Consider the following 15,448-nt stretch of genomic DNA (forward strand, 5'->3'; position numbering starts at 1 on the left):
CAAAACCTTTTAGTAGGAGAAAACAAATCTTTCCTTCTTCCCAAATGAACCTAAGGTATGCATTGTTTATGGTGCTGATCAGGGGACACTGAAAGTGTTTCTGTGCATGCAGAAGGCAGTGCAGTCCTGAGTTTTGGGTAGTGCTTTGTGTATTGTCTAAACCTAAAATCTTGTCAGAAAAAAGGTGGTAGTAATGCATCTTCATAACTGTGAAGGAGTACCTGTATATAAATGCAAGTTGTGATGAAAACCACACATATTTTGGGGGTGAGCATGGGGAGCATTATGACGTCCAATATTAGCTGGTAAAGTAAACAGAGTAGGTGCCATTGAAGTTAAGTTCTAATAGATAGTAATTTTTCTCATGGGGTGCAGATGGACTTGCCAGGAGCAGTTACATTCTTCAGAACGTTAATTTCCCCCACCAGGGTTACTTGGAGTTTAAAGTTTGTATAGACTTGAGAGACTGCATAGATGGATGTCCTGAAATTCTGTCTGTGGTTCTTCATGATACTAAATTGCTGAGTTAATGAAAAGCAAGTAGTCACCAGTTGCTGATCAACTTGGGAGTTTTGAAACAGAGCTGAAAGGTCATTGAAATAATAGCATAGCAAAACAATACATAATGTTTATTTTTATTGTGGATTGCCTTTTCAAAATCACAAATTACGGTTGCAGTTGGTATTGTTATGCAGCATAAAGATCTAACTGCATTGACCCATCATGTTGAATGGCCACAGTGCAGCCACTAGCTGAGGAAATCCCCTAACCAGGTGCTGGAGGTCAGGTACTTCCCAGGAAGCATCACCCAGTATGGGCCTTGCTGCTGCGCTTCCATCGTGAGTTTAACCCAGCTTGGTTGCCCCAGCCCAGTTGCCTGCTGCTGCTGCTGCTTGGTCCTGCTTCCTGCTGGCACAGGAGAGGGAGGGAGAAGCTTCTTCAGCCATCTCATTTTCCTGACCCAGCTCATTGTCACAGGCACACCCAAATGCCAGTACAGGGAGAGGGTGGGATTGTATCTTTGAGTGATGGAATTAATTTAAAGTACAGAATAGTACAGTTCACTTTTTGTCAGTTTAATATTTCTCCTAAGCATCCAGTTTTGGCAGTTCCTGTGCTGGATGGGTCTTACTGACCTGGTATAGATCCCAGTGTTGTAAAAACTGCTGCCATTTCTAGGACATGTCCAGATTATACATGAGCCATCTAGATAATGTGGCTGTTGCATTAGTTGTGGGAACCACCTCGTCTTGCTAGCAGGACTTTACCTCTGGGTGACATCTGTTTCTTTGGCTTTTCTCATCAAGTAAGGAACTTTTTACACCATCAGGTTGGTGTGAAGTGGTTTATTGCAATTCAAGTGAATTGCAGTTAATATACCTTTGCAGTGCTTAAGCAAGGTAATGTCCTAAGAGTCTGACCTGCCTTTTTTAGAAAGACAGCTACCATGGTTTTGTCATCACACCTCAGCTGTGACTGCCTCTCTGAGGGTGCCTCAAGCCAGTGCAAGGCTCAGTCTCAGGTCAAACCCCCTTTCACCTATAATTTAACCTCAGGTTTCCAACAAAGGGGGAAAGTTTATAGTGGTGTTTGTCCCTTAAGTTTTTGTGGAGCTTGTTTAGCAAAGTCTATTAAGAACTGGACCCACAAAATGGAAAATCAAGTCCTATGCTTCTGTTGAGAAGTCCCATGTTTCTGAGTCTGATGAATCCACAGACTTGAAGAATTAGAAGGTTTAAAGTTCTGTGCTGAAATACTATTGTTTCCTGAATTTTCCCCAACTCTAGACAGTCAGAATATGTCCAGATCTGTGGCTTATTCTGTACTAGATGCTGCAATAGCTAAATGCCCATGTACTGAACTGGTGTCTTTTCAATGCACAAAGCAGCTCACCTGCTTATGCAGTCCCAAAAGAAGTATCTTCCTACCTAGACTCTGCTTTGGAAAGGAAGGTTTTATTAAGCAGATGAAATTTGGAAGTTAATCTGCTCAGAAGGTTATATTCCAGGTGTCAGAGATGTCCACATCCTCGCGCTTTGGACAGAGTTTTTGTTTGGCAATGAAAAATGGACTGTAATGCAGTCTTGAAATGAATTGTACCATCCTTTTTTGTGCTGAAGTCAGCTTTGAACTGCAGAACCCAAGTGCAGTCTTGGGTCTGGGCTCCAGAAAGCCGTGTGCTTCCTGGCCAGCCAAGCAGCCAGTGGAAAACAGATGGGCAAGGAACCAGGCGCATGTGTTTTTTTCCACTTGAATTTCCTCATCCCTCCCTCCAAACATGAGTCCATTGTGTGTCAGCCTCTAATGGACAACGTGAAAGGTGGTTTATGTTCTCAGCATCTGCTAATTGTCCTGTCCAATTCTTAGACAGTGTGGTAGAAAGAGTGACCTGGTCTTGCACAAAAGGGAGGTCAATGGGTCAGACTTCCAGGTAGTTCCAAGGCCATACAGGCAATGTCTAGATGCTGATTCCCTGCATATAGAGGAAGAGATGCCTGGTGGTAACTGCTCTCTTGATAGAAGAATAAAAAGATCTGTTGAATCAGGTATTTAAAAAAAAAAAAACAAACAAGTTTTCCATTTAAGCTTGCTTAGCTACATCTGGGCAGCTGAGCTGGAGCTTGATTTTTTATTATTTTTTTTAAAGGAATTTAGGCAGCTAATGGTATTTAAGGTATGTAAGAAGCTGGCCTCTGAAATGAGTCTTACTCATGGGTGATGGGAGTTGTTGGCTGAATCCTAACCAGTCAAGTCTGTGGAAGCCACAGATGAAAACTGGGTATACTGAGGTGGTACCTGCAGGGGTTTGAAGAAGTGGCAAGTGCACCTGAAAGCCAGCAGTGCAGCTCTGGCTGTTCAAGGGAAGACTCGAGGAACAGTCAGAGACTACATCTGAATGTAGTAAAACATCTCTAAAAGGCTGGAGAACTACTTGCAAGTCCTCTCCTCTCAACTGCCACCTTGGGAGCAATGCCTAACAAATTTATCTTCATTGGTGTTTCAATTTAGGTAGCTAAACAAAAATACAAGGTGCTAAATAAGGGGCCTGCCTGGTGTGTAATTGCTGCCAGAACTCAGCAGCTCCTGTGAAGCTGGGAGTAACATCAGTGTGTGCACAGACACTGTGTGTTTTACATACCATATTAGCTGGTATTTATGAAACATAAAGGTAGCAAATGCTGTAACTCCCCAAGAAAGCTGACTTAATCCTGATGGCTAAGTGCTGTTGTGTTGACTGCTGATGTGAACAGCAGGGGTGGAGCAAATAACTTCTGCTAGGGAAATTTGGGAGCTTGTTGTGTGTGTTTGGCTGGAAGCAATTACTGGCTTTAGGTGCTAACAGGTATTTGAAATAGACTGAAAGGTGTCTTGGTTCCCACTGCCTGTCTTTACATGAATGGCAAGTGGATTCAAACTGCTGGTGCTTCCTTCCATTGCCCGATGATAACCTCAGGACACTGTGTTTAAGAAATGTGGGCTGAGTTCTGTGGGGAAGAAAGAAGAAGCAGGAGCAAAGGGCAGAGAGTTTTGAAAAGCTGTTCTGCACCTTCTCATCCCCACATGGATCATTTTCAGATTCTGCTCAACTGCACCCTGTCTGGCACAGAGACAACCAGCTTTGTACTGTTCAATAGAAAGGAAAATAGGACGGAAATTAAATTATAAACAAGGCACTATCTGTGCGGTGGGAAGCTAAATCTAAACTTTGAGGCAGGACTGTCAGATGTCTGTAACTCTCCACTGTCCTGTGATGCCAGATCTTATCACCGTTTGGGGGGGAAATATTACCTAAGTGTTGCTCAGCTTTTAATTCATATGAAAGTAAAAGTAACTATTGTAGCCTTGGAAGAGACCATGTTTAATTAGAGTCAGTGCATTTAATCCTCCTAGATTTGTTTATATATACACTTCACTCTGTCTTTTCTATCCACTTTTAATTACAAGGTTTCAGTGATGGAGTTGGAGATGTACAGCAAGACATTTGACAATGTGTATTCTTAATTACTTCACAGTGATTTTTCTTCTTTTCCTTTTGTGTTCTCCCTTGGGGTCTGAACCAGCTTTGGTTGGCTGGAACAGATACCTTGCTCTCATCATAGGGCACCCCAGCTGTCTCGTTGGAGAACATCTTAATTATCTACAGCAATAAAAGACAGCAACACCTTTCCCCCAGAAGCCAATTAACTTCACTTGTGCACGCTTAAGCTGCCACTATTAGCTACTCCCCCTAAGGTGGCCACGAAGCTTTGGTAGGTACAGGTGCTGGGGAAGTATTAGCAAAAGCAAAAATGGAAATAAGACTAAACATCCTTTTCTGATACTGAACTTCCCAGTCCGAGCTTAAAGCTTCCTACCTCTGTGAATGAGAAAGCGATTGTTTAACTGGAGATACAGCTGCCTTAATTCTGGTTAGGTTTTAAAACTGTGGTGTGAATTGCTGTTGTTTCTTTTGGTGCCTCCTGCATGTGGGAACATGGAATCCCTACAGTATTTGTCAGGCTAGTTCAATTGGGTGCTTGCTAGTTACCTGGCATTTGGATATAGAGGTGCAGCAGATGATAAAACCTCAGTCACAGGTACCCAGGATTGCAGGTACTAATGCCTCACACTCTTCATTTAGCTTGATGCACGAAAAGACTGCTTAACTCCGGCTGTCTGCCATCCCGAGGCCTCGTGCTCAGTGTGTGACGGCAATGCATGTTTTTAATTTAGCTAAAGTAATTCAGCTTGACTTGCCTCTGCTTTAATTTGGCTTCATACAGTGGTGCAAAAAAAAATAAATCTTGAACACATTTCTCCCCTCGTTTGACATGTGTAAAATAACTAGGTCTGTAGGGAGGTTTAAAATTAGGCAGAAACAGCTCTCTAGGCCTCGTGGCGTGCTCTCGTCACTTAGTGCTGTGCTACAGCTCAACTGCTCTAAGTGTTGTAGTCACCCCCCTCCTTTTTTTTTTTTTTTTTTTTTTTAAGATCCTTCCTGTTGGCAAATGCCCTGAGACACAGTGTTCTTGCTTAGCATTTCGATGTACGGACACAGTCTGATAATTAAAGCTGGTTTCAAGCCATGAGCTGATTTGTAAGCAGTGACTTGCTCTGGGGTGTTGTCAGTCGATAAACGTGGAGCTTGTGTGCACGGAGCCACACTGCACCTTGTGCCTTAAGCACCATGTGAGAGGGTCATATACGATCCCTGGAGCCGTTTGTGGAGACTGCATCCTCTTCAGCTGCCTTTTGGTGAATGCTTAATTTGTGAAAAATTATAGTTACCATCCTGTTCCCCTCTTTGTGTAAGCCCAATGCAAACTCGTTGTTATTATGCAGCTTTTCCTTGTTTAAGTAAATGCAGTTCTCTTCGACCTGTGCTCAGCAGTCCCCAGTAAATTGCTTAGAAGAGTACTGTGAAAGGTGGCAACTGAAAACACACCTGCTGCAGAGCTGCAGACCAGTGTTGTGGGTTTGAATTTGCTGTGCTCATTTGCTTTGTGGTGTTTCCACTGCCAGCGAGGACCAAAGCATTACCACACTCATGTAAATGGTGGTGAGTCCTCATCTGCTCTTGGGGTTTCAAGGGGGAGCATGTGTGAGTACATGTGTATCTCTGTGTAACTTCAAGTGACAACTAAAACTTCTTGATACTGGAATGGCATGATCTTGCAATGGCTCTTTCCTTATCTAATTAGGTCTGTCACCATTCTGAGGTAACAGACAAACTTAAAATCTTAAGTTTCTTTGCAGTGTAATCTAAGAAACTTGAGTGCCAGTAAGACAGATGGGTTTGAGAGGTCTAATTTGGGAGGACTACTAAATTGCAGTGTGTGTGTTTTAATGTGCGAAATGAATGGGTGGAAGGCTGGGTGAATGAAGTATTAAATGTTTATTAAAAGTATGGCTGATTATTTTTGGTGGGCTCTGTTTTCAAGTGTGCATGAAGGTATTTCCATTTCTGGTGTATTTCCCCATATGGCTCTTTATTAATTTCCCTGTGTTAGGTTGGTACCGTCCAATGCTGAGCTTGTGGTACTAGGACATAATCTCTCTTGCTACTGCTTAAAAGCATTTAAGGTAAATGTTAAAAGATAAATAGCAGGGCTAAAAACAGCAGACACCTTAAACAGAAATTCCTCTTTTATAGGTGTAATAAGAGTTCACATTTGTCTGACATAGACTTGAAAATTACAGAAATCTGCTATTTGTAGATGAGCTCAACTTGAAGGCTGCAATTCTAAAATATAGTTTGGAATCTCCTTTTATTTTGCAGGGGAAAATAAATCCATACAATGGCAAAAACTGACTGTAGGGGATTTTAGCTGTTTCCATAATGTTTGATTTCTGTTGCCTTACGTTCTTGCAAGGTCAGAGATTTTACTGCCTCTGGTCAAAGGATGGAGAATCCTATACATGTAAATTTGAGATGGTGACCATCCAGGATAGACAAATTGTATCCAGCTGCTTGTGATGCCTTTGGGAATCCCTGTATAGCTTGTAAATTTCTATTCATGTGTTTCCTAAAGCACATCTCAAATTTCTGCATGTTGCTGTTACTTCCAAGACCCAAGACAATGCAAGGCTGTTAAACCTTTCATGTCTGCGCTTCCATTAAGAGGAGCTTGACACAGTGGGATGGCTGAAGCCTGGGGGAAGTTGTGAGGACAAGCCTGGCTGCAGGGAGGAACCTGGAAAAAAACAAGGAGAGGAGATGAAGGTGGTCAGATATTAGTATTGCAGAGCTTGAGGCTGCGATTCCCCAGCAGTTAACACCAACCAGTCAGAGCTGCTGCATCCCACCTGCCCTGGAGTCCTTGCTGACATGGTCCTGCCTGTCCATTGCCTTGCACAAGTGCTCCTCAGAGTGCCTGCCACCAGCCCATGGAGGAGAAGGACTGGTTGGAAACCAACCACTGTATTTTGGTTTTGTTGTGTTACATTGGTCTGCAGGCAGTTGAGGGAATGTGTGGTGGGGTGGCAGCAGTGGGGGGGGTTTGCCTGTGTTGCTCCTGGCGTGCCTCTCAGACAGCTAGCTTGTGCTCACTCTGCAGCAGGAGGAGAATTTGATGGGGAGAAGGTCGAGGAACAGTATGACATCAGGCAGTAGCTGTGGGAATTTTATTTCTTCACCTGGCCAAAGTCAGACATGGCTCTGGGACCCTCATCAGTCTGTCTGCATCTGCTGTCAGATACACTCCTGAGGGGACAGCACATGGGTGATTTGGCTGGCTGCCAACTTCTGGGGTTTCAGTCAGGTCTTTCACACTGTTGTTGTCCAGGTTGCTTTACAATGTCATTCGAGGCCAAAACAAGCCCCAGGAGTTGCTGTTGTTTGCCCACCTTAGCTGCTGACCGTAGCTTATGGCAGTACTTAGGCCACCACAGCTCACCCCTCAGGTGGAAACTGGGGCACAAGGAGCATGAAAGTGGGCTTGTAGGCATCTTGAGAGATCAGAAAGTGTTGATGTAGCCCAGTGCTTGTAATGTAGGACAGGCAGCTGTCATTGCATTCAGCAGGGAGCTTCTGGAGGGATGGAGAAGGGAGAGAGAGGGGAAGAAGCAACATGCGCAGCAATATCTGTCAGGCATCTTCCTTCTCACAGACCAGACAGTATTCACCTGTCCCCAGCTTGCATCCCAGCTAGCTTTCTGCATACTGCTGCCAAGAAGCTTAGCTGGCCAAAAATGAATACATTTGTGGCACTGCAGATACTTCCCTTAAGTTACGTTTGCTGAAAGATGTAGGCATAAGTTCTGGTTTCATGCATATATTCTAAAATGTGAAGAAGGCACAGCTTTTGGAAGGTAAAAAGGCAGAGTTAGACTGTGGAGTCTTGACTCAGCAAATGGGTTGAAGTGGCACTAAGTGAAAGTAAATAAAATGCACTGTGAATGCTGCAGTGTGCATTTATATAGTGAAATAGAGAAATACTTTTCAGAGTGATAAAATGCACAAAACATTGAAATGGTGTAAGAGGCAAGAGCAGAGGTTTTCTTCTGACTTCCTTAGCGTTAGGAGACAGCACCAGAGACATCTGAGCAGTAGTTACATAAAAGCTTGCAGATGACAAAGTTCATAGCACTGTTGGCTCTTTGAAAGCTGTGGTGAGATCCACGTGCAGACATTGCCTTCCTAGGCAGTTAATGTCTTGGGTTTTGACACTTCAAAATACCCCAAGACCACAAGCTGCCTGGCTGCTGAGGCTATCTGGCTGGTTCCAATATAGCAAATCAGATGCACAGAAATATTCATCACTCTGCAAATGCATGTTCCTAGGTAATACAAAGTTAAATAAAGCAGGTGGTTGCAGTGAGTGTGGAACTATTGCAGTAATTCACTAACAATCACTGCAATTAGGCACTTGCAGCTTCTGCCTGTTAGTTGCCTCAGCATCTTCCTGGGCTTTGCTTCTGAATTTACTTGCAGAGGCCTCAATGAGATGATAAACGTGGGCAAAAAATGTGATGGATGAATCTTCACCTGCAGCACAAACTTCAGCATTTTGTTCTTAATATGGGGAGAAAAAAAGGTGTCTGTTGCAGAACGCTGGTGTTTGGCTTATCTTTTGGATAATACAAAGGCAAGAGGTTTGCTGCAAGGGCACTACTGAATTTTCTGGTTTTGAGTCTGAGGCACTCAGCTGTGAGCAAGCATTTCACACATCTCATAGCAATGGGCACACTGAGTGCCTTGCTATGGTACAGTGCTTTAATACTAAGAGGTTTTATTTCCTTTTCACTAAAGCAAATTTGTTGTGTAGTTAAAATAGATTGTGCAGCCTGAGTATGAGCTGGAGCCTCTTTTGGAAAAAAACCCACCACATATTTGAGATATCCTTTTTAAAGTAGAAAATATTTAAAGTGTTTCTGACTGAAATAAGTATGGAAAAGACAGAATTTTATACTTCAGTGGAGGGTTATCTTCCATTTAATATTTTGCTGAAGTTATGTTAAAAATCTGTCTGGACCATTACTAAAGAGGTTTCTTCAGAGCTGTTTTTGTATGATTGAATATCTGTGATATCTCGAGATGGAAGTTTATATATAATCTCTAAATGCCTTTATAAACAAATGTGTTTTAATTAGGACAGGATCATCTTTCCTAGCCTATAAAAAGTATCATTGAGCTGTAAATTTATTACTCCTGACATTTTAAAAAAAGTGTAAGCCCAAGGAGGAGTGAGGCAACTAAGCTTGAGTACCAACTTCTACTAAGTAGAGTGGGGCATAGAATCATGTGTACCTACATTATATGATATCCAGGAGTATAAAAAACAATACAAAGACATTTAATTTTCAGTACAGTTAAAGCCATTTGCAGCAAAATTGTCTAATTGCTCAAGAGTGTGACTGTGCACAAAATGAAGAGCTGAAGCCCTTAAGAGGTCCTGACTTGCTGCATCAGGCTCTAGTAAGAAAGGGTTGATGTTGGAATCAGAAGGCAAGCAGAGTCCATCTCTCTGATTTTACCTTGGTGGCAAGTGAATCCTGAAGTTACCATGGGGAAGTTTTTACTGCTGGTCTGCTTCTCTTAAAAACTTTGAAATTATGATATGTTTACAAATAATGATGCTCTCTGTGTTCATCCTAACCAGGGTGTGTCACAGAGGATCCTGAGTTTCTGTGTTTGCCCAGTCTTTCTGTATAAAACTTGAGTGTTCCCTGTATGCAAGTATTTGCATTTCATAAATAAAACTGTGAAGAGTCTTCCTGTAAAAACACAAGCATCTTAAGATTGCAGTTAGCTCACTTCTGTATTTTGTGCTGAATTTCATGTCTGATAGGGAGAGAAAATCACCTTTCTTCAGGAAGAAAACACAACCATTAGTTCACCACAGCAGTGTCTGACCCAGGCATGTGGGCTTGGCCCAGACCACTTTGGTTCACAATGTACCTGGAGAACATTTGACTCCAGAAGTGAATTTTTGGTTCAGAGATTCTTCTCGGACTTTATACTGTGTATGTTATTAAGCCAGATTACACAGACATTATGCAACAATGTAAAATTTAGTATCTGCTCTATATTTAAACCTTTGTGTATTAACTTCATTGCATAGCACCAGGACTGGGATAGGTTTGAATCTGGAAAAAAAGTGAAACGTGGGGGAAGGAATCTGAAATGCTTTGTAACTCTGTCCAGTTTGTAACACATTTTTGTCTTCCTCTAGTTTAATTTCAAATAGTTTTATCTTCTCAGAACTGGGGGGTTGTTTTATTAGAAACACTGTGAAGTAGGACTGAATTTGCCTTGCAGTCAGGTCTGAGGCTGTCTGGTTTTTGGGCTGAAATGGTTAATGGACAGAAATGTTGGATTTTTTTTTTTTTTGCATCTATTTCAATTATATCTGTTGTTCTCACTAGTGGGGCTCGTAATGATTGCATTTTCAATGTAATATGAGTGTTTGAGCTATAGTGTCCTTTTCTTTGCGGAACATCACCAAGCAAGTATATTTAGCAGTTGATTTGAGAGTATGTCAACCTCCTGTACACACAGATAGTTTAGGAGACTAAATTTGGGACATCTGAAATACAGACACGTGTTCAGCCAGGCAAGCATTTTTAGCATTGAAAGCATTTTGCAGAAAGCACAGTTAGGGCCTTCTTGTGAGGCAAGCTTTGTTTCATGCCCATATGTGCTCTATTGATAAACTGTGGTGTGAGAGGTACATTGGTCTGTGGATGTTGATGCAATTCTGTCTAACCCAGCCAGTTTCTGCTGGAGCCAGCATGAACAGACATTCGGAGCATGCAGTGTGGGAATATGGGCATTTAGTGGCTTTTTGTCTAGTTCCCAGCCTTGCTGCCTATCAGCTGGGGATGCTGCAGCTCTGAAAGACATCTTCCAGTACAGCCAAGACAGCTTCATGTATTGACTGAGCAATCTGCTAGTAGGAGTGAGTGTGGACCAGACTGGCACTTACCACGGGATGACAAACCTTGCTGATAGAGTTGCTTCTTCCCTATTACACCCAGCTTCGGGTCAACAAGAGCATGTGTACGTGTGAGAGAGTCATTCTTTTAATTTGGGGAGGCTGTGGACTGAGACAGTGAGGATATGCAAAGTGAACACTGTCATGATTTTAACTTTGCTTTAGTGAGTTTTATCCTCTTGCCCATGATGGTTGAGAAAGAGATGAGCGTGGCCCCTTGAGGGTTTCTGAAAGTGATTTCTGGCAGTCAGCGGCACAATTCCAACAGCAGGGACCATTGTTTAGGTCTTCAGGTGCAGCTTCAAGGAATTGCCTACTCCATGCTACCTACCATTAAGGCATGAAAGGCTGGTGGCAGCTCTGTGTGGGTGGACTGCCCAGCCAGGGTGGCAGGATTGACAACCCATGTTTCACTGTCATGCTGTAAAATCCTGTGAGAGTCTGTGGCCATTCAGTTTTGCTGAGGCCTGGCTGAGGCATGCCTCCCTGTGGACTAAGCAGCTTGTTTTGGATGTGGACTTGCCAAAGGAAGGCTCTGCCTTTCCAGTAGGCTTTGAGTGCAGATCAGTGGTGTAAACAATGGATGCTGTTCCCTCCCACAAAAGAGGTCTACAGATTTATACTTGTATGGTTTAGGGAATACAACTTTTCTGCTTTCAAAAACTGTGCAACTGCTGCCTAAACAATTATCTGCTGTCTGACTAGCTACAGGCCACATCTGTCTGATGTGCTGGACCTAAACAGGCTGTGGAGAGCCCTGTGGGCTGCAGCTGGATCAGGTCACTTCACAAACCTGCCAGCTCTATATGGATCAGACTGGCACAAGTTTAATTTGCACCATTAGGTTGGGGTTTTTTGCTGTTAAGTCAATGAGAGTAATTTTGTGATTTGAATGCTACAGCTTTACAAGGAATCCATAGTTTAAATGCTTGTAGAAATGTTGATTGGTGGGACCTCCGAATGGTGATGGCTTTGTCTGGGTACATCTTGAAAATACTCAGAGGTTGCCACTTCTGCAGGCTTTTTGCCAGCCTTTTCTGATTGTGCACCACTGCCCTAGTGAAAAATCAGCTTCCTAATGTCCATCCTGAACCTCCCCATTCACAGTTGTTGCCTCGTTATGTTACTTGGCCACACCAAGAAATATTTTCTTCTCATTTCAACCACCCATCAAGTAGTTGTAGAAATTTCCTGAGTTGTTGCAGTTTCCTTGGAATGAAAATTATCTAGTGCAAATGAGAGGCTTTGTTATTTATTTTGGTTTTCCTCTGTATCTGACTATTCCATTTCTTGGTGTGCTAAAATGGGTTTGCACCTGCGATATTATACATTACAGTGAAGGTTACTGACCATTATCTAATAGAGTCATTTAACACAATTTTGAAATTGGTTAGGATCAAAGACCTTAATTCCCTTTTACATGGCAGCCTTTTTTGGAGAAGTGGTAAACTGTAGTTTCTCTGAGAAACGCAGAAACTTGCTCCTGACTTTGCATAGCCAAGCACTGGACCAAACTGGAGTCTCTGAGGACTAAAGTTACTGAGTGGTCTTTAACAGAACTTGTGGTGGATGCCCTTGTACTAAGACAAAATTCCTAACTTGCTGCTTTGTCCCTCCAAGTTGTGGGGCTCCAGGGTTCATTTTGTTACTGGTTCAGAAATACCTGCCAGTATTGCCCATCACAGCTTTCATGGATTAAAAACCAGTTCAAGGGAACTCCAGCTGGTACCTGTTACATTAGCTGTCAACAAGTTACATTCTCCTTTATGTGAAGGTGATGAACCACCTGACTGCTTCTGGACATGGTCACTGCTGTGGAGCCAAGACTGTGGGGTTAGTAATTCATTTTTATTAAGCATTAAGATAGCTATCATGGAGTTTCACAGGACCATGTTGTGAGCTCACTTACGGAGAAGCACTGAAATTTTGAACATCTGACACCCTGTGATCTTCTGGCAGAAAGGAAAGTGTGGTAAATCAGAGACAGGTCACCCACGCACCTCTCTCCATGCAGTGGGGGGCTGTACCCAAAATGGAGAGCTGCTGATTTGAGAATTCAGATTTTGGATGGCTTTTTTCAGACCCTTACCTTCTCTGATAACTTGAGTAGCAGCGACAAGCGGGATATTTCTGTGTACCCACATGAGGTGAGAAAAGTGCCCACTTCTGTGGGCCCCAGTATCCTGGCCTGACATCACCCTTTGTGTGGGCAAAGGTGTAAGCGTCAGGGTTTGAAGCTGGGGCAGACCGCGATTACCAAACTTCAACCACATTTCATGCACAGAGGTTGTTGCCCTGTTGCTCTGAGACCAGGCGGGGGTTTTTTTTTTGCTTATTTTCTAGGTGGAATTTAAGGCATGAACTGCAAAACACAAAGCAGCTCCGGCTGTGATTACCTCTGTGAGTGCCTTTCCCTCCTGCGGCGGTCACAGCCAGCCAAGGAAAAGTGAAAGCTGTCAGGTCCCTGCAGAAAAAGAGAGAAATTAGTGCTGGCAGAGTCTGTACGTGACAACTTATCTGCCGTGAAGTTTGAGTCCCCTTTCCTGCTGGTGTGATCTGTTAACATAACATGCCTGAAATGTTTTCTTACATTCTTGCAGTGCAAAATGAAAAACGTGGGGATATTTACTCCAGTGCCACAGGAACTGTGGTGGGCTGGTTTTCTTTTTTTTTCTTTTTTTTCTTTTTTTTCCATTTACAATCTATGCAGTCGATGAGTTGTTGTGTTACAAGGCACATATACATGCCTGCATTTATCTAATTGTATGTAAAGCTTATGCTTTCAAATCTTTAATGGATTAATGGGTGATGAGTAATTGAACAAAACAAGTCCCTTTACAAAAAAAAAAGTGAAGTTAGAGCAGGTCTTTTAGTAAGTATGTTTATTACATTTAGTGCTATTAATTGTTAATGTCGAGAATGCTTTAAAGCATTTTTTAAATATATATTTAGCTCTTTGTATTTTTTCTCATTAGTCAGTTAAAATACTCTTCTTAGCTTCCATCCTGTGTTCTTCATGGCACTTCTGTAAAGTCCTACTTTACCTGGCTGCAAGGTAGCATACAAGAATGAGTGCTTTAAAAAGACACACAGCTGTGCCCTCTGGATCTTGATAAGGTTTCTGTTAATAGCCCTGCTGATGGTAAAGAAGTGCACTAATTCCTTATTTTCTCCCTGTGGTAAGCAGACTTTCTTCAGATAGTAATAGAGGTAGATTAGTTGAGTATGTAGCCTGCTTTCATTAACATTTTCCAGGATTAATATTAAGTAGATCTTAGCTCTGTATATTACTTATCAGACTTTTCATTACTGCAAGTATAGAGTTGGTTCCATTTCAATGTATTTAACTCTCCATTTACTTGTTGGATACTATTCTTGTCCTCTTCCTTGCCACATCCTCCTTTATCTTCAGTCCCCACTTTCTTGTCAGCTGTCTAAATACAGTTGGATCCAAGCTGTGCTGAGTGACGCAGATGATTGCGTGTGTATTTAGAGGCCATTTAAAAAACAAAAAGATCACTTGAATTTACTCCCCAAAGCAGGTGTTTTTATTTAAAAACACAAAAACAGGTAGTTCTAAGAGGTTATAGACACAGAAATAAAAACCTACCTGATTAGGATCTTCTCTATAAATGCCAGTAGTCCCTAATTCTGGTATTTCAGTATTTTAAAGGTCAGTGTCCCAGTTTAAGTTAACAGCCACAGGGGTACTCTGCACTCTAATAGGGCTGGTTTTGTGAATACTTACCCCAGTCTTTGTTGCAGAAATAAAAGCATTTATATGGTTAAGTTTAGAGCCTTATATTTAAAAACAAACCCCAGGCCTAAACAAACGAACAAAAATCTATCATCAGTTTTGCCTGGAGAATCACATTTTCACCAATATTTCTTTTTATTTAAGTGGCTTGAAGAAAGAATTAACAGTTTTATAGAAATACTCTGGCTTCCTATCTGCTGATTTATAGGCAGCTAGAACTAACTGTGTGAGTGTGTAATCATTACTGTACTGTATTTTAATTAGATTTTTTTTTTTGCTTTGGGTTTTTCCCCATTAATTCTCAGGTTGTTTTCACATTACACTAATAATTCCAATTACACATGAGTAATTAATCATTTGGTACATAATAAACTCTCAGCTGCCTTTTGCTGAATTCTTGTTCTGAACTGATTGTTCAAAAGAAAGTTCTTTCTTGACCAGAAGTGTTAAATTCCCTGCAAAGTTTGTTTCCTCCATGCAGCATCGAGTAGACTGGGAAAAGATGATTGTTCATCTCACACTTGTGATCTGCTTCACTTCTTACCACTGCTTTATGGGGGACGTGGGTGTTCTCCAGGTGATTGCTTTGTTCAGTCTGTAACAGGCTAGCAGACAGGAAGATCATAGAGTTGTTGCTCATGGATGCACTTCCATGTGTATTTCTATCTCGAAGCAAAACTGAAAGGTGATTTGGTGTGGATTCCTGTTCAAGACTGTGCATTGAAACACAGAGGGATTTTCTTTTGGATTTAACTGTAGAAACACACTCACACTG

At 42.1% G+C, this 15,448-nt stretch overlaps 1 protein-coding gene across 5 annotated transcripts in view; it reads left to right on the forward strand.

The window, feature by feature from the left end:
• The window catches only part of MXD4 (MAX dimerization protein 4), a 38,056-nt gene that overhangs the window by 14,774 nt on the left and 7,834 nt on the right, over nucleotides 1-15,448 (forward strand). The window lies entirely within an intron of this gene.

This window comes from Apus apus, chromosome 4 (assembly GCF_020740795.1).
Source record: "Apus apus isolate bApuApu2 chromosome 4, bApuApu2.pri.cur, whole genome shotgun sequence".
In the NCBI taxonomy this organism is placed as follows: Eukaryota; Metazoa; Chordata; class Aves; order Apodiformes; family Apodidae; genus Apus; species Apus apus.